At 39.6% G+C, this 24,827-nt stretch overlaps 1 pseudogene across 1 annotated transcript; it reads left to right on the top strand.

The window, feature by feature from the left end:
• The first annotated feature begins 6,787 nt into the window (after positions 1–6,787).
• On the top strand, positions 6,788–20,129 carry LOC309630957 (ATP synthase subunit beta, mitochondrial pseudogene; annotated as a pseudogene). Its single transcript has one exon. The product of its transcript is annotated as an ATP synthase subunit beta, mitochondrial pseudogene (transcript).
• The last annotated feature ends 4,698 nt before the right edge of the window (positions 20,130–24,827 follow it).

The raw sequence follows: 24,827 nt of genomic DNA, 5'->3' as shown, positions 1-24,827 counted from the left end.
CCCTACATGTTGCCAGACTGGCTCAACTGATTTTTTTCCCACTATCTGGCATAGGATAAACAATCATATGTATATTCAAGACACAAAGGGAAAAGCAATAATGCCTGAAGAATCTGAGTAAGGCTAAGCCAGAGCCAGAAGTGCTGTTGCTATGAGAATATAGTGAGAACCAGTGAGAAAATGTGATCAGTGCCATTCGCTATAACATAGCAATTGGTCTAAATCATGGCACTAAGTACTAGTCATGTTATTTTCTTCATCTTTAAAACTGATTGATAGTATTTTGCATGTACCACACAGAAGCATTTTGAAGATTAAAGGGACACACTGGGTCCCTGAGTGAAAGGTGTTTTATAGTGCAAGATTTTATTATTACAACTATTTGTATATCAAGATTTTTTTTAACATAGTTTAGGTTTATAACCATCTTTCATCCAATGTGAAACTCCCAAAAAAAGAGGTAGAACATTTATTCTGCTAAAAAAAAAAAAAGATAAAAATAGCTAATTTTGCTGAGAGTAATGAAATTCAAAATCAGTTTTAAAGCAAAGTAAATATTTTTGCCAATTCAAATAGAAATATTCAATTCTAACAAGAGTGCAGTGAAACTGATACTGCCACACATTATTGGGGATGCTGTAATTAGCTTCAGCCATTTGGTAAATCTATTTGGAAATATATATTGAAAGTTCTTAATAAAATAGCTTAAAATATAAAAGAAGATTTAAGGACATGTTCAGCAAAGAACAACTTACAGCAATAGAAAAATTGGAGGCAATTCTAATATCTTCTAATAGTATGATTGAGCAAATTATAATACAAACTTAGAATCCTGATTATACAGTCAACACTGTGCTTACTTTCCAAGAAGCAATGGAAAAAGATACTTACAATATAATGTGAGTCTCAAAAGCAGAATACAATGCAAAGAATGCAAAATAACATATACAATACTACTCTAATGCTGTTAAAAGGTTAATATAAATAAAGAGAAAATGGAATATGTACAAATGATAATCATTGCTCTGTTAGGAGAACGGATACTTGGCCTTTTTAAAGGAAGTTGAACTCCCAAATCAAAGAAAAAAGGAACAAAGATCTTGAACATCAGAAATAGAAGTCATTGCCTTATCAGAAACAAGTCAAAACCAAAAACAACGTGTTTTCGTGGAAAGCCCAGCTGCAAAAACACAAACCTAACTTCAAGTTTGTCGATTTATTCAGGTAAAGTCGCTGATGAATCTGGGCTGAAGTATCAGGTACTGGTTTTAGTTACTCAACTTGAAAACCACCTCCAGGTTGTAGGGAAATGAGAAAAGGGAAGCTCAGGCTTCTGAAGAAAGACTTGAAAAGTTAAATATGTTTCGTCTGGGAGGAAAGATAGAGAGGTGATCTCATTTCAGTGTTTGGATACCTGGAGCTGATATCGCAGGACCAAGGAGGTGACGTGTCCTGTTCACTCAGAAGCAGTAGGAAACTGCAGAAGGAAAGGGTTACATTAGAAAGATTTCCTCTCAAAGATAATTATATGTTTATTCCAGTTTTAGTCTGAATGACAGGATTAGAGTCCCCTCCCCATCTGTAATCCAGGGAGAATAATGCTTGCCACATAAGTTTTAATGGATATAACATCTGTAAAATACTTTGAGCTCTTCAGATGAAACATGCCATGTGAATGGGAAGAATTATTGTTATTATTTTTGTCTCCTGCCTTCCCAATTGGTATGTTTCCTTGTGACATTTATGGGACCCCTCCAGCCAGCCAGCTGCTCTGTAACATGTCATCCCAGTGATATTTTAAATCCTTCACGTGGTCCTGATCTTACTCAGAACAAGAACAGCTGAAACGTTAATTGTTTGTCATGAAGAAAGTACAAGCCACAGTACCCCTTCAGGGCTTAGGGGTCAAAGTTTTTCCTAACATCCACTTGAAGGCCTATGTCCAGGCTTCCTAGTGAGGGTATGTTTGATGGGTCTTGTCTTTCTATTTCCTTTGAAGAACATCAACTGATGGGAGAGCCTTGGACATACAGCCTCCTTCCAAGATTTCTTTTTTAAGAGTTCATTCAGATTCAACTAATGTCTATGAAATCCCTACTCAGTGTGCGCTTGGCACTGTTTGCAGACCTTTGACACACATTGTCTCATTGTTTAAAATAACCTTTTCCCCTATTAAGTAGCAATACATGCTTTTGATTGTTTAAAAAATGGAAAATGCAGGGAAGTTTAAAGAAGCAAAAAATAAATAAATAAATATCCTATACTAATCCTAATACTCAGGAAGACAATCATTGTTGCTGTTTTTGTGTATTTCTTCTAAGATTTTGTGTGTGTGTGTGTGTGTGTGTGTGTGTGTGCATGTCTTTTTATCCACTTAATGTTATTTCATAAACATTTTCCCACATTATTAAATTTTCTTCACAAGCACAGTTGGTCAGGCTGGCACAATACTCCGACCTATGTAGAGGCCATATATTTTTATGCTTTACCTCACCTAATTTTCATACCATCTACAATTCAAGTGAATTAATTGATGAAGAATTAATTCATTGATTGCTTGTATAAGTTGTTTATATTGGATCTTTTACAATATATTTGGTCTTCAAAATAACCCTAAGAGAGAGAAAGAACAGCTAGTCTTATCATTTGATAGCTAAAGAAAGAGACCCATAGGGATAAAATCTTCAGTCCAGGTTCACACATCCAGGAATCTGAAGAACAGAATCCAGGCCTCATTGAATATCACCAAATCTTGAACTCCTAGATTATTCTATTGGTTTCCACAAAGGTTGTCCCTCTGAGATTATGCTGATAGACTGGTGGTCAAATAATAGCAGTTAAATAAGGAAGGTGGATAATTTGTAGAGTTTTTTAAAAGATGCCCTCTTGGTCATTTCCTTGACACCTGCATTCAGACAACATATTTACTTCCCTTTATACTTACAAAGCACTTTCACACTCTCATTATTTCCCATCTGATTTTCACATTAAGCTTCGGCATCAGGCAGGTCAGGAAATATGGTCCCTACTCTACTTATGATAAAACTGAGGCCCAGAAAGAGGCAGTGACTTGCTGAGGTCATGTCAGTGGTCTTGAAACTCAATCTGCTGACCCCTAGCTCTTCCCATTGTATCACATTGCTTGTGACTTACGTTTATTTCACTTTCCAGCATTTTGATTACTGTCAATTTTGTTTGTCCTTTCCTCTTTCCCACTGCAATCATTTTCTGGCTCTTGCATCTGGAAATATCTTCATCTCATTTCTGGCCCCAAATTCTTCCATACCTCCTAGTTACAGCACTATTGTTTTTTTTTAATTTAATTTAATTTATTTATTTTTTATACAGCAAGTTCTTATTAGTTATCTATTCTATACATATTAGTGTATATATGTCAATCCCAATCTCCCAATTCATCCCCCCTCCACCCCCCACTTTCCCCCCTTGGTGTTCATACATTTGTTCTCTACATCTGCAGCACTATTGGCTTAAATAGAAAAATAATTTTCCTTACTGAAAACTCTGCAGATCTCTATGAAAAGGGGTATCAGAGAAACTATAATGCTGAACAGTTTCTACGAGCCAGGTGCTGTGGCCAAGCTTGGTAGATACTATCTCATTTACTTCTCCTAACAGCTCTCAGGTACACTATGTTATTTCACATTTCGTTTTACAAATGAAACTAACGAAGCTTAGAAGGACAAATGACTTAAGCAGAAAGGAAGTTGGAACTTGAACTGAGACCATCTGACCCTATTTCTCCATAGTGCACTCACTCTTAAAATACTTCACTTGGCTTCACATAAGAAGTAAATAGAAAGAAAATTCTCACCTCACCCCCATTTTTAAAAGAAACTGAGGCAGGTCTGGATTTATAACCAAGTGGCTTTACTAAGAGAATCATGTGCCGCTATTACACGAACGTGCACTTAATGATTGCAAACCAAAGGTCTAGCTGATAAAAGTGTATCACCCAGGTGAAAGTAAATCCAGATTTTTGTGTCTTGGTAAAGTTGTAGGACACATACAACTCTTTTCTCCCTCACCTCACACCTTCCTCCTGGTTTCAATCACCGTAACAGTAATATTGACAGATACACATTCTCATAGTTTGTTTTAGACAAGTTCAGAAATCAGCAATAAAGAATAGAAGTGTCTAGGATATGCCTAAAACCGTATAGCTAAGGAATACAAGAATGTAAGATGTATTCTACAATGAAAAATATTTTTGATAGCCTTGCTTACTTCACAAATCAAAGTGCCTTAATTCCTGGGTTCTGCTGTAACAACTGGTATGAAACTTTAGCTGGAGTTTCTATTTTAGTTAAATAGGACTATACAAACAAAAACAATTGGAGGAGTTCAAAGAAGAATAATTGCAAAAAAAAAAAAAAAAAGACGACGAAGAAGAATTCAGTCATAAGGTAATTGTAACGCAACTTGAAATCCATATTTGCAAGGAGAACTAACCTTCACACCTTCTCTCCTTTCTCTTTCCAATGTTGACCCACACTGATTTAAGTCATGGGCCTAAATGACTTAAAACTACCTTCCAAGTATTTCTCTGATCCAGACCTCACTCTCCTTTAATCAGTCCTGAGCATCAGGTACTAACTCATCTCCCGGTTCCTAACCTCTTGCCTGCCAGGTCATCCTTCCAGCTGTCTACAGAATTATTTTCGTCAGATACAGAAGTGATCCTATCACTCGCCAGGCTCAACGTCTCCAATGCTTCCTCCATTTTATAAATCCTGGCTGCCAAATGTCACCTCTGTAGGTCTCTGGCCGATCTCTCCAGACTCTTCTCCCAACAGATTCTTTCTCACAACCCTCCAACACCTACACTTCCCCATCTTTATGAACTCCATTTTCTTTTTTTTCTTTCTTTTTATTATTATTATTTTTTTAGAGTTATGTTTTATTTGACAGAAATTTTTAGGATTTCAAGCCTACGAGGTGGCCTCTCAAGTAACCCTGAGAGAGCTGCTCCGAGGAGGCGAGGTGGGAAGCTAGGATATATAGGAGTTTTGCAACAAAGGGCAGGTAGTAGGAACAAAAGATTACTGTTAATTAAAGAAAACTAGAAATCTCAAGCTAAGGAATTTAGCACTTTTCTATGTATGGGATGATGCAATCATTCACTGAAATCATTCCTTTGTTAGGCACCTCAAGCTATCTGGGGGCCAGTGTTTTCACATCCTGAGTTTCCTCAGGACTTCCTGTAGGGAGTGGTTGCAGTCTGATGGCTGCTAGATGGCAGGTAGTCTTTTCTTTCCTGGGTTCACTCAGGGCTCACCAGCTCACCATCAGCAGTGGCTGGGCTGTGGCTGCAATCACTGAACTCCATTTTCAAGTGTACAAAACTTACCAGGAGAAAGGAGAGAAGGAAAGGAAGAGGTCCAACACTTAACAGAGCATCTCTCGTGTGCTGGAGTCCTCACTGGCCCTCAGGGTCCCATCCCAGACTGTGGGCCTTGAGGCTGCATGGTTGAAACCAGCATGGAGACTGCAGATGAGGAGCCGCTCAGTCTGGTGACCACCAGTGATATTGGAAGACCTGACAAGGTAGGAAGGAGAAGCAGTGTGACTTGCAGACAGCAAGATTAGCGCTCACAGCAGGAACTGGTGAGCTCAGAGCAGCGTGGAACACACTGTGCTTTCCCTTCCTGGCATTCCTGACTCCTTATCCCAGCCAGGAGTGAGAAGCACTGCCCTCCTTCTCCTTGCTCCCCACTGCTATTTTTAAACCATCATACAAAATCTTCACTTCGTTGAGCTTTCACACATCTTCCTATTCCATCCTCTGTGCCTTTCTCCTGACAGTCACAACAAATCTCCCCTTGAGAACTTTGAGGTCCAAATCCAGCTCTCAGTCTTTTGTCTCCATCTGACTGTCACCAGGAATGACCTTAACATCCACGTTGACCACTTATCTGACCTACTCTGCTCAAAATTCTCTAATCTTCATGACTCTAACAATCTTTTGTCACTCATCGACCACCCACTCCGTGGCCACCCCCAAGACTTTGGCATTGTCCAGAACTGCTTCTGCTTCACCTCTGACGTGTTTAACTCCAATGTACCAGTGCTTGACCACACTCTCTTGACCTCATGGCTCTTACTATATCTTCCCGTTTCTCGGTCCTTCCCTTTCATTCCATTCTGAGGCAGGAGATAGATGGGTCCCTGGCTGAGCAGCTAGAGTTTGTCCCCTGTGGACAGATAACTCCAAGATGAAGACGAGGAGGAGCTGAGCCCTACCCAGATAAGAGACCACACATTTCTCATTCTCGAGGTCAAGGAGACCTTTCCGACTATACATGTGCAGAAAGGCTCCTTGGAAATCAAAAGGGAGTGATGTCAACCTACCCATAAGCCTCTTCACTAGAATCCTTCTTGGCTAAGAGATGCACATGCACACATGGGAGGACCCTGGGATAAACCAAATACAGACTCAGAACCAGGTAAAGCAAGATGATTGGCCAAAGGAAACCCAGAAGAAATGCCACATATAAGTGAATCAAACTACCACGAGGGCACGACTTTCTCTCTGAGCCCGCCCATGTGTCTATCCACACGTACTATTTTTCCTCCTAATAAACACTTTACTTGTTTCACTACTTTCCGTCTTTGTGGGAATTCATTTCTGCAAAGCCCTTTGGGCCAGGACCTTGTCACTAGTCACTGGTCTAGTGGTTAGGATTTAGCACTCTCACTGCCACAGCCGGACCTCAATCTCTGGCTGGGAGCCGAAATCCTGCTTCAAGCTGCTGCAGGCCAAGGCCACCCAAGATGAATTCCTTTACATATTCATGGACACATACTTTCCTATCCATCCCAGATCCCATGGACCCTCATTTTAACCACTTGCATTTCAATAAATTCACTCCTCTTTTTAAGAAGGTGTTTATGCCTCCAACTTTATAGAGGAAAAAAACGAAGCTGTTGGACATATACTTCCTCAGCGCTTAACCCCTACCTAAAAATCTATGTCTGCATAACCAAGATTTTCTTTTTCCCAGGCCAAATGGAGAAGTGTCCCTACTCTCAAACTAGGCTATTTTCTCCACTTAAGTTCTTGATCTCACCCTTTATGTCCTTGCTCCATTGGTTATTCTTTCTTTCTCCTTTTTTTTCAGTCTTTCCCTTTCAACTGATTTCTTCCTCACAGACTGTCAGTAAATTCAAGTGCCTCACATTTAAAAATTCCCTTCTGAAAAATAAATTAAAATTCCCTTCTGCTTCCCCCTGACTATCTCCTAATCCTCCCTCCTTTCATTCCCACGTAGCTTCCCAGAAGGAATGGTCTAGACTCTCAAATTTCATTTATGGGCATCTTATTCAAATGAGATTATGATCCAGTAGATCTAGGATGGGGACTGAGAGTTTGAACTTCTGATAAGCTCCTGGGTGAGGCCAGTACAAAGGGTCTCTAGACAATCCACTTCTTCAACTCACATGTACTCTTCAATCCACTGTAATCTGGCTTCTGCCCCACCACTTCCACACCCTGGCATGGTCACCAATGACTTCTTATTTGTCAAATCAAATGAGTATGTGTCAAAATTTATGACCTCTTAGAGGGGAATCCGGTTTACTATTCCTTTTGTGGAACTACTACCTTGACCTCCATGATGTCACTCTATCTTGATATTTTTCTCCTTCTCTGATCATCCATTCTTAGGCTGCACAACTGGCTCCTTTTCTGTCTTAGTCTGATTGGGCTGCCATACAAAATTCCATAGGCTGGGTGGCTTTAACAACAGAAATTTTTTTTCTCACAGTTCTGGAGACTAGAAGCCCCAGATCAAGGTCCAACAGGGTCCGTTTCTGGTCAGAGCTCTCTCCCTCACTTGCAGATAGCAGACTTCTTGCTGTGTCCTCACATGGCCTTCTCTCAGTATTTACGCGTGGAAAGATCTCTCTCTCTCTTCCTCTTTTTATATGGCCACCAATCCCTTTGGATTAGGACCATAGCCTTATGACTTCATTAACCTTAATTATCTCCTAAAAAGCCCTATTTCCCAAAACAGTCATATTGAGGGTTAGCGTTTCAACATATGAATTTTATTTTATGAACAATTCAGTCCATAGCATCTTCCTTCGTTCTATCTTCAAAAGTTCACATCCTGCAGAGTTCTGTCTTATCCCTTCTTTTTTCATTCCTTATGCCTGGATAGTTTCATTTACACTCTTGGCTTCAGTTACTTATACATAAGTGAGAGTTAAATCTTTATTGCAAGCCCAGTTGTGTGTATCCAGACAACTTCTGGATCTTTCCACTTGAGTGACCCTCAGAAATCTCAGACTCTATATTACCTGCTCCTCCTCTTGTTTTCTCATCTTCATAATCCATTAGTCACACCAGACAGAAGCTGGAGCACCCTCTCAGCAGCCCCATGGCTCCTGCCCACTCCCACTTCCTCTGCACTCAAGTCATTCAAGCTCCTTTATACCAGTCTGCTTTTAGACCTCAAGACCTTCCAAGCAGGAAAACAGAATGAGAAAGGATTCAGACTACCTGGATTTGAATTACAATTCCATCCCACCATCACTAATGGTGGGACCTAAGGCAATATACTCCCTGTGCCTCAGCTTCCCCATCTGTAAGATGAGGGTTATTATAATAATACTACCTACATCATTGTTATGTTGTTGTTATGAGGTGTAAATGAAATAATCCATATAAAGCTCTTAGCTGGGTAAGTAATGAAAATTCTATTAATTTTAGTTAATATTGTAGTCGTTTGCTCATCCTTTCCACTTTCCCTGGATTATCTTTCTCTTCCCTTGTCTCCCTATCAAATACCTATTCATCTTTCAAATTTCAGCCCAAAGGAAATGCTCTTAAACAGATGTATGTTGATACAAGTTGCACAACTTGATAAAGTTACTTTATAAACTTTGAATTGTACATTTGAAAGGGCTAAATTATATGATTGTAAAAAAATGCATCAAATAAGTTTTATGTATATATTTTTTTTTCTAGAGACTCGGGATTTACAGATGAGTAAAACCAGCAAATTGATATAACCAATTATTTATACCAAGAAATAATATTTACACACCAGAATAAAGAAATCAGGTTTATATAACGCAACAGCATAAAAACACTGTTCTACAACTAACAACTTAAGATGATTGATCAAGATCTAAGCCCTTAACACATCAGTGAGTGTCGTGAATTAGCCCAGCATCTCAGCTCCGCTTAGAGATGTGAGGGACTTAAGGATGGCATTCTGCTCCAGACGATAACATCACATTTTGTGTTGAATCTAAAAGACTCTTTTCTGAGACAAGGAACCCAGCAGGGATTTTTCTCACTTGATTGGGAGGTGAGGTGTTAAAGTCAAATGCTCTTCATTCCACCCCCGCCCCGAGCTCCGCTATGTTTTGTCTTGTGGGTCATGTGGCCGCTGCCCCAGCCTCTGGGGCCTTTCAGGGACTCAGCCCTTCAGCGCCGCTACCGCAAGCCTATCTCTTACTGTGAGCCCTCCAGCCTGCCAGAGACAATGCCGCTTAAATATATCCCTCGCCAAAGGCAGGCGCCACCACTGGGCACATTGTAGCGGTCATTGGTGCAGCGGTGGATGTCCAATTTGATGAGGGATTGCCACCCATCCTAAATGCCCTGGAAGTGCAAGGCAGGGAGACCAGGCTGGTTTTGGAGGTGGCCCAGCATTTGGGTGAGAGCACAGTAAGGACCATTGCCATGGGTGATACAGAAGGCTTGGTTAGAGGCCAGAAAGTCCTGGATTCTGGTGCACCAATCAAAATTCCTGTTGGCCCTGAGACCTTGGGCAGAATCACGAATGTCATTGGAGAATATATTGATGAGAGAGGTCCCATCAAAACCAAACAATTTGCTGCTCTTCATGCTGAGGCTCCTGGATTCATGGAGATGAGTGCTGAGCAGCAAATTCTGGTTACTGGTATCAAGGTTGTGGATCTGCTGGTTTCCTAGGCCAAGGGTGGCAAAACTAGGCTCTTTGGTGGTGCTGGAGTTGGCAAGGCAGTACTGATCATGGAGTTAATCAACAACGATGCCAAAGCCCACGGTGGTTACTCTGTGTGTGCTGGTGTTGGTGAGAGGACCTGTGAGGGCAATGACTTATATACCATGAAATGATTGAGTCTGGTGTTATCAACTTAAAAGATGCTACCTCCAAGGTAGTGCTGGTGTCCAGTCAAATGAATGAACTGCCTGGTGTTCAGGCCTGGGTAGCTCTGACTGGATTAACTGTAGCTGAATACTTCAGAGACCAAGCAAAGGTCAAGATGCATTGCTGTTGATCAATAACATCTTTCACTTCACCCAGGCTGGCTCAGAAGTGGCTGCTTTAGGGGCTTCCCTGGTGGCGCAGTGGTTGAGAGTCTGCCTGCCAATGCAGGGGACACGGGTTCGAGCCCTGGTCTGGGAAGATCCCACATGCCGCGGAGCAACTGGGCCCGTGAGCCACAATTACTGAGCCTGCGCGTCTGGAGCCTGTGCTCCGCAACAAGAGAGGCTGCGATAGTGAGAGGCCCGCGCACAGCGATGAAGAGTGGCCCCCGCTTACCACAACTAGAGAAAGCCCTCGCACAGAAACGAAGACCCAACACAGCCATGAATAAATACATAGATAAATTAAAAAAAAAAAAAAAGTGGCCGCTTTATTGGGCAGAATCCCTTCTGCTATGGGTTATCAGCCTACCCTGGCCACCGCCATGGGTACCATGCAGGAAAGAATCACCACCACCAAAAAGGGATCTACCATATCTGTGCAGACTATCTACATGCCTGCTGATGACTTGACTGACCCTGCCCTTGCCACTACCTTTGCCCATTTGGATGCTACCACTGCGCTGTCCCGTGGTGTTGCTGAGCTGGGCATCTATCCAGCTGTGGATCCGCTGGACTCCACCTGTCCCATCAGGGATCCCAACATTGTTGGCAATGAGCATTATGATGTTGCCTGTGGGGTGCAAAAGATCCTACAGGACTACAAATCCCTCCAGGACATCATTGCCATCCTGGGTATGGATGAACTTTCTGAAGAAGACAAGTTAACTGTGCTCTGTGCATGGAAAATACAGTGTTCTTATCTCAGCTATTCCAGGTGGCTGTAAAATTAAGCTCAAGGATCAGTTCCAACCTGAATTCATTTTTTAAATTTTTATCTAGGCCCCATGAATTAATGGTCCCTCTTTCCTCCACTATATCCAGTACCTACTTCTATCACAGTTTCTATATAATCTGTTTACATGTCTGCCTCCCTTTTTTAAATGATGATATTCTTAAGAATAGAAACTATATCTTATGTCTTTGTATCTCTAGCTCCTAGCCCAGCAAAATGAATGAGTGAATGAATGAATGAATGGCAAGTTCTACTTGAATAATGGTCTGTGCAAGGCTCATGCATTTCATTTGATTGATATTAGTCTCTTTAAGAGTTCTCCATCCTTCCCCACCATGCTGTTTATTTGTTGAAGAAATTAGATTATTTCTTCTGTAGAATTCCTACATTCTGAGTTTGGCTGATTATAGCCTCATAATGTTGTTTATCCTGTTCTCTTTCCCTTATATTTCCTATAAACTCATGGTTAGATCTAGATTGTATAAAAAAATATGAAGAGTCTGAGATTTTATCCTACTTTTAAGCTAACAGGTCACTCTGCTTCAGTTCCATGAGTGCTGGGAGAAGGCACAAGACTCCTAGGACAGAGACGAAGGACAGTTATTACTCACAACAATAACAGTAGCCAGATTATCAGCATTTGTGCTGGTTTCTGAGCCCCAATTCCCACAGAGTGACACAAGGATGGAATTTTACAAGCTCTTCGGGTGATTCTAACGTGCAACCAGATTTAAGAACCACTAAGAGGCTTGATTGGATTCAGTAAAGTCTAACTGCCCCATTATTTATTCTTATACCCCAAATGTTTAACAGTGTGCCTGGCACCGAGTCAGTTCCCAATAAATAATAATAGCTAATATTTATTGAATATCTTTATATATTCTAAACATCTGATACATTTAATACTAAATCCTTTGAGTTAAGTACTAGTGTCATGGTTCTCCCTTTACATCGAAGGTGATGAGGCACAAAGAGGTTAAGAAACTTGCCTAGAGTCAGGGAGATGGCAAAGCCAGAATCCAAGCTCAGGCTCCCATGTCAATGTTCTTATTCACTACACTCTAAGTCTAGGCAGGACTGTAGAATGAATAAGTGAATGAATTTCCTAGTTTCCTTGAGCAAATGATTGCTTTGTTGTTGTTGTATTAAATAAACTCACAAGACATACGATGCTTGTTTTTCTTCCTTGATCGTTAGATCTGGAAAGACCTTAGTCTACTCCAACCTTTTTTTAATTTTTCACAAATAAGGATGCTAGAGTCAAAAATTACATGAAACAAAATGACATGCCCAAGTTACACAGCTAATTAGTAGCAAAGCTGGAATGCAAGTAGCAAAGTGCTACACACAGATGAAACTTGGTAAATACTTTGATGTTGATGAAGTGTTGGAAAACAAATATAGCTTTTCTGCTTCCTTTGAAAAAAATGATTCCAATTTAACTGAAAAACACATGCTAGAGTTCAGAGAAAGGAAGATGTTTTCAGTGCAAATGACCTTTGATTCAATGTATTTTTCCCTCTTCCCCTCAGAGGTGGTCAATATGTGAAGGAAAAGGCTTGGGCACCAGTCCTTGGAGATGGTCACACCACTGGCTTCTGTTGGTCAATCTCTTTGGCCCGAAAAGTAAAGGGAACTCAAGGGGAGCAGAATTTAGTCACCACCATCCAGCCTATGAGTGCTCACAGTGGGGAGACAGATGTCTCCTGCTTCTGTGTATTCAAATATAAAACATGTGCACTTTATTTTCACAGACAATGTTCAAGAGCATTACAGGGCACAGGCCATTTTTGAAGACATACTTTAAAAATTAAAACCTATGTTGTCTTCGTATTTGGGCTACCTGCTATTTCTTTTTTCATTTGCCCTTCCTCCATTACTTAGAATTACCCGTTGCATATGAGGCAGATTTTATTTCCTGGAGGAATATGGCTCATAAAGGTACTTTTTCTTTTATTCATTCAGTCACTGAACAAAAATTCTCTGAGCATCTAATACATCAAGTCCAACAATGAACAAAGATCTGGTACCTATCTTCATGAGATTAGAGTTAGAGAGAAGACATTAGTTAAATAAACATATGTCTATAATTATAAATTATATGAAGTGCTATGAAAGAAAAAAAAGGGAAGGATGAGATAGTTTAATATAGGAAATCTAATGTAGATTGAAACCTAGGAAGAGGACCCTCTGACATTTAACCTGAGATCAACATTGGGGATCTTAGCCAGAGCAACTATAATAGAAGGATGAGGGCAGAAATATTTGAGAGACTTCTATGTATACTGAATTAAACTAGGTTGTCAACAATGATAGGCAATTATGAAAATTAAGGATAACTGATAACTAAATAAGAAAGTAGGTGTAAGGTGAAAATGGAGTATGAGATTTATTCATATGACATTGGATTATTTTGAGTGAAGCAGTTAGGCATTGGGTTTGCTCTGAGGAGAGCAGTCAACCCATTGTGCCAAGCCCTGTGCTTGGTATTCAAGTACAGGCTCAGAGTCCTCTGAATGGCACAGTGGCTCTGGGTCACCCGTTCAAGCCTCTTGAAGGTCTTATCAGGGCAATAGCTACCCTAGGAAGACCACGTTATATGGCCAGCCCAAATTAATCCTGGGGAAACTAATGTGAATGCCAATTCTGTGCAAAATCTGGTAGTGCTCATGTAATTTCATTACATTATTCGCCATAGGAAAACAATAACAGTTTTCTGTGAAGTGTTGATTTGCAATACTAGGAAAGCATGTAACCTGAAATATTAAAGTACAATTATTAAATAACTATGTTCATTCAGTCACAGATATATTAATTGATGTCAATACTCCAAAGCATACAACATGATTAAATTGGCCATGGCTGGCTAACATGGTATTTTCAAATGCCTTCACAAGGGATTCTGTAAAGACAGACCAGCCAGTTATTATGGTGGACATTTAATGATTAGTCTATCTAGGACTCCTCCTCTTTTCTGAAAACAGAACTTGCCATCTTTTGGAGGGGAACTGTTTCTCCCCAGTCTTTTATGCCCCAGTTCCAATAATTAGCTTCAAAAGATTATTGCCCTCTTCTTTCATGAACCCCCTCCTTGGACACAGCAATTGTGCTTAAGATTGGCCTATGACCCAATCTGAGCCAAGTCTAGTTTTTCACCCTCCTGGTCATAATAATTTGTCCAGGAATTGGACAGGTAATCCAAAACAAGGCCATCTAATGGTCCTGAGGTTTTTCAGTTGTTTCTGGGAGAAAAGTCCCTTCTTGTAGATGACAGTGCTGGTAAGATACGCTGCCAGGAGCTATTGGTAGCAGCCATGGTTCTAGCTTCATAGAGAAAGCTGGTCTATAGAAAAAAAAATAAAGATGAGTCATGAAGTCCTGAAAGCATGCTGGTCCCAGTTCCAATCTCTGAATTCCCTGGAGCAGGCCTGGTTCCTGTATGCTTGAGGCTTGTGGTACAGCTGCTTTTCAATTCTGTGAACCTTCCAATCAACCAATATATACTCACAAATAAACGTTTATTTGACTTCAGTTAGAGTCGAAGTTCTGCCTCTGGAAACCAACGGGGGTCTGACTGAAAGATGATCTATCATTTGTTAAGTTGGCTGGGAATACCCCATCCAAGGTACTATACTCTTTTCTACTCATGTAGATATGAGTGACATAACACAACACTCCTGCCCTTACCAACTACACAACAGAAGTGAGAAATAGATCTCTTTCTCTGGCCCATTTGAGCATCTTTGAAAGATTCTTTTAAGAGAAAATTGCAAAAACGACTTTAGCACAATACAGCATGACTGCAATTACTTTAGGAGATGAACAGTGTCTCATGGAGCTGGGGGAGGTAATTTTTGATTTGCATCAAGAAGGATGAGTAGAAGTTTGCTAGGTAGACAGCAATCTAGAGAGAGGAAGAGACATATGTAAAAGCTTAAGGGTACATCATTTGTGGAATTTCAAGAAAATAAATGTAAACAACATTTTTACAAACTATTTTCCATCTCAGGGTAGGAAAGTCAAAAAATGTTTAATTGATGAGAAAGTCTGCTTTACAATAAACAATGGAAATAGCAACAGTTAAAGCTGGGTCCCTTGATTATTAAAAACTATTCTGCATAAAAACAACATAATGAATTTGATCTAGTTCAAACCAGAAAGAATCTTTCTTAAGGCATTGTGTTCTTTCCCTACAGTAATAAAAATGTATATTAAGATTCAGTCCCTGGAGCTCACATGGAGACCATATAATGAGTGCACAAATAGAGCCATACAAAGGAAGAGGTAATCCCATCTATGTGGGGAGGTCAGTTAGAATACTAGGGAGACGAGAATTTAAGGTGGTACTTGAAATATTGGGAGAATTTCCTCAAGTAAGAATGAATTAGTTCTCAAAGTGTGGCCTGGAGACCTATGGTGGTCCCTGGGACGCCTTTCAGATGACCCATGAGGTGAAAAATTATTTTGCTAACAATCCTAAGACTTTATATGACTTTTTTCTCATTCTCTCATACGGATACAGTGGAGTTTTCCACTGTAAATTTTGAAAATCTACATAATTCAGGAAACCAATATTTTTTAAATGATCATTGCGTGATGTTACAAAATCACACATGGGTAAAAGAACCCTTCAAATTGCAAGAGATGCCAATGAATTTTGATGTAACAAGGTTTGAAAATATTTTTGCTCTGGTTTCAAATTCCACATAACAATAAACTTTATGAAACTATGATTTGTCAAGTTTCGGTATAGTATCATAGAAAATTACGCACAATTACCTTAAAAGACTTTTAAAATAACTCTCCTTTTTCCAACTGTATTTTTGTGTGAGATCAGATTTTCTGCACATATTTCAACTAAAACAATAAACCCCAGCAAATTGGGAAGATGAATTTAGTTATCTTCTATTAAATGAGATATCAAAGAGATTTATAAAAATGCAAAACAATGTCTATTTTCTCAATAAATTTTTTTATATTGGAAAATATCCTTATTTTCACAAAAAAAATGTTTTTTTGGTGTTGTTGTTAACTTGTGTTATGGGTTGAAATGTGTCTCCCAAAAAATCCTAACCCCCAATACCTGCGATGGTGATCTTACTTGAAAACAGGGTGTTTGTAGATGATCAAGTTAAGATGAAGTCATTAGGGTGAAACCAAATCCAGTGTGACTGGTGTCCTTATAAAAAGGAGAAATTTGGACACAAAGGCAGACAGACATTTGCGTTTCTTACATTTCCTACAGAGGTAGGAAGATGATGTGAAGATACAGGGAGAATATCATCTGCGAGCCAAGGAACAACTGAGGCTCCCAGAAGTTAGAGAGAGACACGGAACAGAACTTCCTCACAGCCCTCGGAGGAAACCAACCTTACCTACACCTGGATTTCAGACTTCCATTCTCCAGCACTGTGAGACAACAAATTTCTGTTGTTAAACCATTCCTTTACACCAGCACCAGGAAACTAACAACCCGCAATGGTTTATTATTTTTAATGAATTTACAAAAACATTTATAATTTCCCAATTTTAATTTCTAATATCATAAATACTGATACACATAAAGCACACAAACAAAAGCTCTTTGTGTCCTCAATAATTTTCAAGAGTGAAAAAAAGGTCCTGAGACCAAAAAGTTTGAGGGCCACAAGATCAGAGGATTCCCAGTAAAGGGGAACAGAAGCCAATGCAGTGCTTCCCAAATACCAGTCTCCTGACGGCTACATCAGAAAAAAATCAACAGACTCCAGGGCTTTCTCCATACCATCAAATCAGAATCTCCAAAGTTCTGTTTCAGGAAACCATATTTCTAACGAACTCCCCAGCTAATTCTTATATGTAATCGAAGGCTTAGAGGCAGAAATGCTCAAAATGAGTTGAGAAGTATTTCATCCAACTCCTCTGGTTTGCAGGGAAAGAGACACACTCAAGTTAGCTCAAGTAATAGGGGAGTTTATTGCAGAAATACCCTTGGCACCACCAGGGAATTAGATCTTTCACAAAACAGCTGCTGTAATAGGTCCCCACCTCAGAAAGAATTGGGAGATCACAATATCTCCAGGGATGCCAGGAAGCCGAAGTTCCTGGCTCTTTATGTTCTGCTAACAGTATGACTGTGCTTTATGACTATAGGACTCTATACCCGCCACGGTCGGCTTCCTGCTGTTCTTCCTCCAAATATCTGCTTCTTCATACTTCTGGCTGCCCGTGACTTTCGCTTATGATGTCTAAGTTCACCTCAAAGCAACTTTTCAGCTTCTGCTTTATTGTCAACTGACAGACTCCTTTGTCTTTCTTCATTTCAGTCCCTGAGATGGAAAAATCTAATTGGTCCAGTTTGTCTCCTAGCACCAGAACATGCTCAGATTTGCTGGAGAGCTTATGGTGTTGGTACCCTGGAATCAGATGCCCATATCTAGTTTAATAATCTGTGAACACAGGACCCAGATAAAGTATAAAACATGATAATCAATTTAACAGGCACTGTAGGCAGGGCATTTTCCCCTTAGATGGGGCTGTGAGCAAAACAGTTATGCAACTATCATCTTCAGAACAATTTTTGGTTTTGCTTTGACAATTCCAAAAACTTTGATTTAAATTTTTATCAAGATAACCAATTATTAATATAACTGATTTGACCAACTCAAATGATTTTTTGACATAAGCATGACCGAAGCTAAACTGATGGATTGCTTGATGATAATAATGATGTTATGATGAGACTTAAAGATCCTGAAACTACTATCTATGCATTTTCCTCTGACCCTCTAATTTATTCATTATTCATTTGCTAAGTAACAATTCTAGTTCTCATTCTCTTCTTCTTGTGTCTTCATTCTTTCTTACCCTATGAAACCCTCTGTCTTCTTCCTCCTTTATTCTACCCGCCTTGTGGTCTTAGATTGAAAACAAACAAACAAACAAACAAAAAATGAAGTTCAAGGCACTTTATAATTCCATTAGTTTTACATTAGAGTTTGATTTGGTTCTTGAAAAATTTTATGAAATGGCTTTGCCCTTTGCTTTGTTAAAGAAGGAAAAGACATAAAAATATTAAAGTATCATAAATTTAATAACCACTGGGTATTTCAATTATTTGGGTTGTCACCTTAGAGCAAACTGTAATTGTTGAGATAAGGCAGATACCCTTTCTTTGTACATTGGTATCCATGGACTTCAGCATGTGAGATAGTTTAGTTTTGTGTTTAGGTAAATTATTTGTGTGTGTGTCATTGCATAATTTTTTCTGTGTGCTTGTGTATATGTTTGTAGTTTTCTTGGTATGTGTGTGTGTGTCTCTCAATTGAACAAAATTGCATTGTTTTCTTATGTTGTACTGTATACTTTTCATTTGTTGCTCTGAACTGAAAGAAGACCGTTTTTATTTTGATTAAATTGTTGGATTGCTCAAAAAAACAAGCAGAAACATCTCCAAGATTTTGTTGAATCCAATTAGTTATATGCAACTTGTAGTACATCTGATTCTTATTATATGCTTTTGTGTTTTCTCCAGTAAATCAGTTGAAACTAAGTGACTGTGGCATTTGACCTACATAGTGAAGGTGTAGATTTAAATGTGCATGTTTTACTGTTCTTTGTCCTTTGCATGTTAATATTCTTCTTAGGACACCTAAAAAAGTAATGTGCATTTTTGTATGTATGATAGCATATAACAGGATAGTGTGTTAACTTCTCTTTAGGGAGTAACATTGATTCAAGTTCATTTAAATCAACTAATGTTTCCAACTCAAACAATTCATTTATTTGTAACAGAAATTACTGGCTTACAAAACTCAAAGTGGAGAAAAGCAAAAAACTTCAGGAGGTTACATCAAATTAAAAAGCTTCTGCACAGCAAAGGAAACCATCAACAAAATGAAAAGGCAATCAACTGAACAGGAGATGATATTCGCAAATCACGTATCTGATAAAGGGTTAATATCCAAAATGTTTAAAGAACTCATACAACTCAATAACAAAAAAAAATCTAATTAAAAAATGGCAGAGGATCTGAATAGACAATTTTCCAAAGAAGACATACAGAGGGCCAACAGGCACATGAAAAGATGCTCAACGTCACTAATCATCAGGGAAAAGCAAATAAAAACCACAATGAAATATCGCCTCACACTTGTCAGAATGGCTATTATCAAAAAGACAAGCAATGACAAGTGTCGCCAGATGTGGAGAAAAGGGAACCCTCACACACTGTTAGTGGGGATGTAAATTGGTGCAGCCACTATGGAAAGAGTATGGGGGTTCCTCAAAAAATTAAAAATAGAACTACCATATGATATAGCAATTCCATTTCTATTGGTATCTATTACAAGAAAACAAAAGACTAATTCAAAAAGATATATGCACCCCATGTTCACTGTATATTTTCAATAGCCAAGAGATGGAAACATCCTAAGTGTCCATCAAGGTATGAATGAATAAAGATGTGGCATATATGTACAATGAAGTACTACTCAGCCATAAAAAAAAGAAAGAAACCTTACAATTTGCAACAAAATGGATGGAATTTGAGGGTATTGAGTGAAACAAGGCAGACAGAGAAAAACAAATATTGCATGATTTCAGTTATATGTGGAATCTAAAAAATAAAACCAAAAAAATAAAACCCAGACTCATAGATATAGAGAACAAACTGGTGTTTGTTTCCTCCCTAAAAGAAGGAAAGTTGGGGGAGTACAAAAATGGGTGAAGGGGGTCAAGAAGTACAAACTTCCAGGCTTCCCTGGTGGCGCAGTGGTTGAGAATCTGCTTGCTAATACAGAGGACACGGGTTCGAGCCCTGTTGTGGGAAGATCCCACATGCCGCGGAGCAACTAGGCCCATGAGCCACAACTACCGAGCCTGCGCGTCTGGAGCCTGTGCTCCGCAACAAGAGATGCCGCGATAGTGAGAGGCCCGCGCACCGTGATGAAGAGTGGCCCCCCCTTGCCACAACTAGAGAAAGCCCTCGCACAGAAACGAAGACCCAACACGCCAAAAATAAATAAATAAATAAATAAAATTTTTTTAAAAAGAAGTACAAACTTCCAGTTGTAAAATAAATACGTCATGTGGCTATAATGTACAGTATGGGAAATTAAGTCACGAACACTGTATTAACTTTGTATGGTAACAGATGGTGACTATACTTACTGTGGTGACCATTTCACAATGCATACAAATGTTGAATCACTATATTGTACACATGAAACTAATATAATATTGTATGTCAAATATATTTCAAATTAAAATATAAAATAAAATATAAATAATTAAAATATAATATTGTATGTCAAATTAAAAAAACCTTCAGGAGAGGTTTGATCAAAGTTTCAGCACCATTTCTCTACAGTTGTTCAGACTCTGCCTCCTCCGTGTGCTGAATCTGGCTTCAGGTCACCTTCCTCCACCTTCCTGAGGGAAAATGGCCTTAGATTCTCAAACCACCTCACACACAAGAAGTGAGAATTATGTCCTCCCAATCATTGAACAAAAGTCATCATATTCTCTCTTAAGGACCAATTCTAATCCTGTGTCCACCTCTGAACTAACCTCAGTGACCAAGAAAATAATATGCATTGGTTGGCTTAGTCTTAGTTGGGTTGTATTCAAGCTGGCTTCCTCTCTCTTGGTAGCAAAATGGATAACAATTCCAGGCCTCACATCCATAGACCACCCATTTAGAAGATGCTTCTAATTCTACAACTGACCTAAGCTCCACTCTATTTATCATACGCTCACCTGTGAACCATTCACTATAGCAGCCCGTGGTGCAGAATTACTCTAGGGTCAGGCCCTTCAATGTCCACCCAATAAACTAGAGCTGAAGATCAATCCTACATAAACCAAATGCAGCTCTACAGTGGGGCAGAGGTGAAGTGGGTGCTAGGGAACCAATCAGCCGTGCCCTCCACACCAGTGGCCATCTCTCTGCAAGTGGATACTGCCTTCTCCCTCCTCTATCCCACGTGCACCTCTCCCAAAGATACATGCTCCCTTGAGGAACACATCCTTGCCAGATATACAGAACTATTTTTCAATCAAACCTACATGACTTTAAGTTGAGTTGACTGTAAAGAAATCTGCTGGATATGTCAGTCCCAATCTCTCAGTTTACCCCTCCCCATCCCTTCCCCCTCGGTAACCATAAGTTTGTTTTCTACATCTGTGACTCTGTTTTGTAAAGAAGTTCATTTGCACCATTATTTTTTAGATTCCGCATATGTGATATATTTGTCTTTCTCTGTCTGACTTACTTAACTCAGTATGACAATCTCTAGGTCCATCCATGTTGCTACAAATGACACACTACTATATATAAAATAGATAACTAATAAGGACCTATTGTATAGCACAGGGAACTCTTATCAATACTCTGTAATGACCTATATGGAAAAAGAATCTAAAAAAAAGAGTGGATATACGTATATGTATAACTGATTCACTTTGCTGTACACCTGAAACTAGCACAACGTTTTAAATCAACTCTATTCCAATAAAATTTTTAAAAAAAGGAATCTGCTGGAGAAACGTCAGTATAAATGCATTTACTCTACTTTTCTCTTAAGCCTGGTAATTTTTTTTTTTCCGAATCATAAAAGAAGACAGTCCAAGACACAATTCTCCACACATCCAATTACTTTCAACATTTTATTACTGTTTTTCAAATATTTTCTTTCTACCTATGCATGGCTCCATTTCGAACTTTTTATTTATTTCTGTGTCTAAAATGCAGGCATTGCAAAACATAATAACACCTCAAAAACATTTCACAATCAAGCAGTGCTCCAGCACCCATGTTTTTAAAATCAGGCTGTTGTGAATTCTCCAAGAAGTCCAAGAACAACTGTGAATTGCTTCCCTGAGCACTCTCACAGGTGCACAGGAAAGAGTCCCCGCCAGCAGAACGGGAGGTGCCAAATCGAGGACAAAAATTCAGTCTCCAACCAAAAAGACATTCATGGGGGTGGGAGGGGCTGCTATCAGAAATGGCCTGGATAAAGCCTTCTTGACCTATACAACCAGAGGAGGCATTACCCCAATGCTTTCAGTCTCTGCTTCATTTTCCAGGGAATGAAAAGGTTTGCCAGGAGCACCAGAGAAAGAAAAATATTCTTTCTGTTGCCATGTAAAATATTTATGAGAAAAGTCAAAGCTTTTGGAAACTCTTTGTATTCATACATATCTTCATAATTGTAAGAAATATTGAAACATTTGAAAAACAAGTGAAATTTCTGAAAATACACCTCTATTTCCAAAATGATTCCACCTTAATAAAGGTTAGGGCTTCCCTGGTGGTGCAGTGGTTAAGAATCCGCCTGCCAATGCAGGGGACACGGGTTCAAGCCCTGGTCCGGGAAGATCCCACATGCCGCGGAGCAAATAAGCCCGTGCGACACAACTGCTGAAGCCCGTGAGCCACAACTACTGAAGCCCGTGCGCCTAGAGCCCGTGCTCCGCAACAAGAGAAGCCACCACAATGAGAAGCCTGCTCACCGCAACTAGAGACAGCCCGCACGCAGCAACGAAGACCCAGTGCAGCCAAAAATAATTAATTAATTAATTAATTTAAAAAATAAAGGTTAGACTTTTTAGGTCAACTTAAAGCTTCGTGGAAAAAAATTTCTTCTAAGAGACCTTTATTAGCTGCCATTTTTCCTTAGGGGTCAAACAATCTCAGTATCACTAAAGTACAATACTGTATGGAAATTTTCTTGCCTCTGAAAGCTAAAATTTAAAAACAAAATCAATACATAATATGGATGCTCCTGGAAGAATATTACAGTATGCCCTACGCAACCAGCTGGGCATTCAAGGACCACCTCTGAAACCCTCTCTCTCACTTGTCCCAAGCCAGTTTTCTCTCTATTCAACATACGCAATTCTGCACACATCCATAACTATTATATGCACTCTTCCATTTTCCAGAGCCACGCTGTGTAATATCCCTTTTCATGTTTGTTTTGAAAGCTAGAAATTGTGTTCTTTATACACTGCATTTCCCACATGGCGTGTGTGGGGTAGGATGTGTAGTTGAAAGTTTTCAACTAATCCCTACTGTTGTACAGGTGGGTAAGAAACAGAAAATGATTGCTGGAAAACTGCAGCCCCAAAGGACATATGTTTACGCACTTAAACATTTCTGAAAATTGAGGCTGGGTCATTATTCCTATTTCCATTTTAGGTGGAGATGATTAAATCATTCCATCCTGATGATTGTTATGTTGCTAAGTAAACTTCCCTAGCGACGTTGTTATTTGTCTTAATTGATTCTGAAAGACTAATCTAGTTTCTATTTGTAAAAAGTTTCTGGAAGTTTCTTTCAGTCTAATAAAATCTTCTAAAAAATGGAAAATGTAGGAGCAGAAGAAGCCATTCGTCTCCAAACTTAAAAGGACTGAGGGCCAAGCACCCCTCCAGAGTTCAGAGAAAACTGAAAGACATAGGAATCAGATACTTGGAGACCAAAATATTAGGTTTATTACTTACGAAAAAGGAAAAGAGAAGAAGGAGGAGGAAGCAAGGCTATTTGGGAGGATGTGGCTTTAAAGTTATGACTGAAAGTGTTGATACTTCACCTTTGAATTTAACCAGATTGTGCATTTCTCTGGTCTCCGGAGCTGGGCAAATACAAACCCCCTAGCCAGCAGTGGACCAGAATGCATGGTGTCTGCAGTATGACAGATATACAAAAAGGAGAGACAGAGACAGAGAAACAGAGAGTGAGAGGAGGAAAGGGCTCTATCATGTTCTTTCTCCCAAACTAACCCATCAGAAAGCCCCTCTTTATGCTCTGGAGACCAATGAAAGTGGGACAGTGGACAATAGGGGTTTTCCTCTAACACACGACTCCCACACCATGGAAACATGAGGCAGTGCAAAGGAAGGTTCTCATCTTCACATCTACAAGCTCATGAACATTACAAGAAATTTTCCTTGTCCTAAAGACCTGAATACAATCAACATGTCACCAAGACTAGCAGTGTACTCACCTTGAGAAATTGCCGATAAAACAGAATTACAAAAACAGAAAAAGAAGGCAAGAAGCAGTGAAACAAAATTGCCAAGCAGTCAAAGAACTGAGACGATTCCTTGATGTTCCCTAGAAAATGATTTAACTTGTCATGCAACCTCCCATCGTGGTCTCTCTCCAGCTGGATATTTAACCTCAGTGTTTCAAATAAGAGGGTTTGTGAAACTGATCCTGGGGAGCAGACATGCGTCAGAGGACGCGGATACGGTGCTGGTTCTCTTTCTCTCTTACACACGGAGAATGTGAAAACACAAATGTAGATGTTGGGGAAGTGGCCGACATGCAAGCAATCAGGAGGAAGCGGGGAAGTAACAGATCAAGTCAGGGACCACAGGCATTTCGGGCGCAGAGGTCCTCCCTTCTAATTACAGTAGGTGGGCTTTTTGGAAAGGCTGCAACTAAGAAAAGTGGACTCTGGTTTCAGTAGAAGAACAGACCAACCTTGATGGCAATTAAGTCTCATAGATTAAAATCCCATTTTCCTCCAACAGGAACTCAGTGAGAAGGCCATGTGGCCCCAATTTGGGAGAAATGAGAGAAGTAAACCATCTCCGGGTCCCGCTGAGAGCTGGTATAACGGGCTATCCAAAAAAGCACAGGGAGATCAACACATATCTAAGAGTACTCTAAAATTCCTGTACGGCTTAAAAGTGTAGTGAGAGAAATAGTGAAATAATAAT

Source organism: Balaenoptera borealis (genome assembly GCF_965194805.1).
Source record: "Balaenoptera borealis genome assembly, chromosome: 6".
NCBI lineage: Eukaryota > Metazoa > Chordata > Mammalia > Artiodactyla > Balaenopteridae > Balaenoptera > Balaenoptera borealis.
The sequence above is the reverse complement of the archived record's forward strand: the minus strand, read 5'-3'. Positions and strand labels throughout refer to the sequence as shown.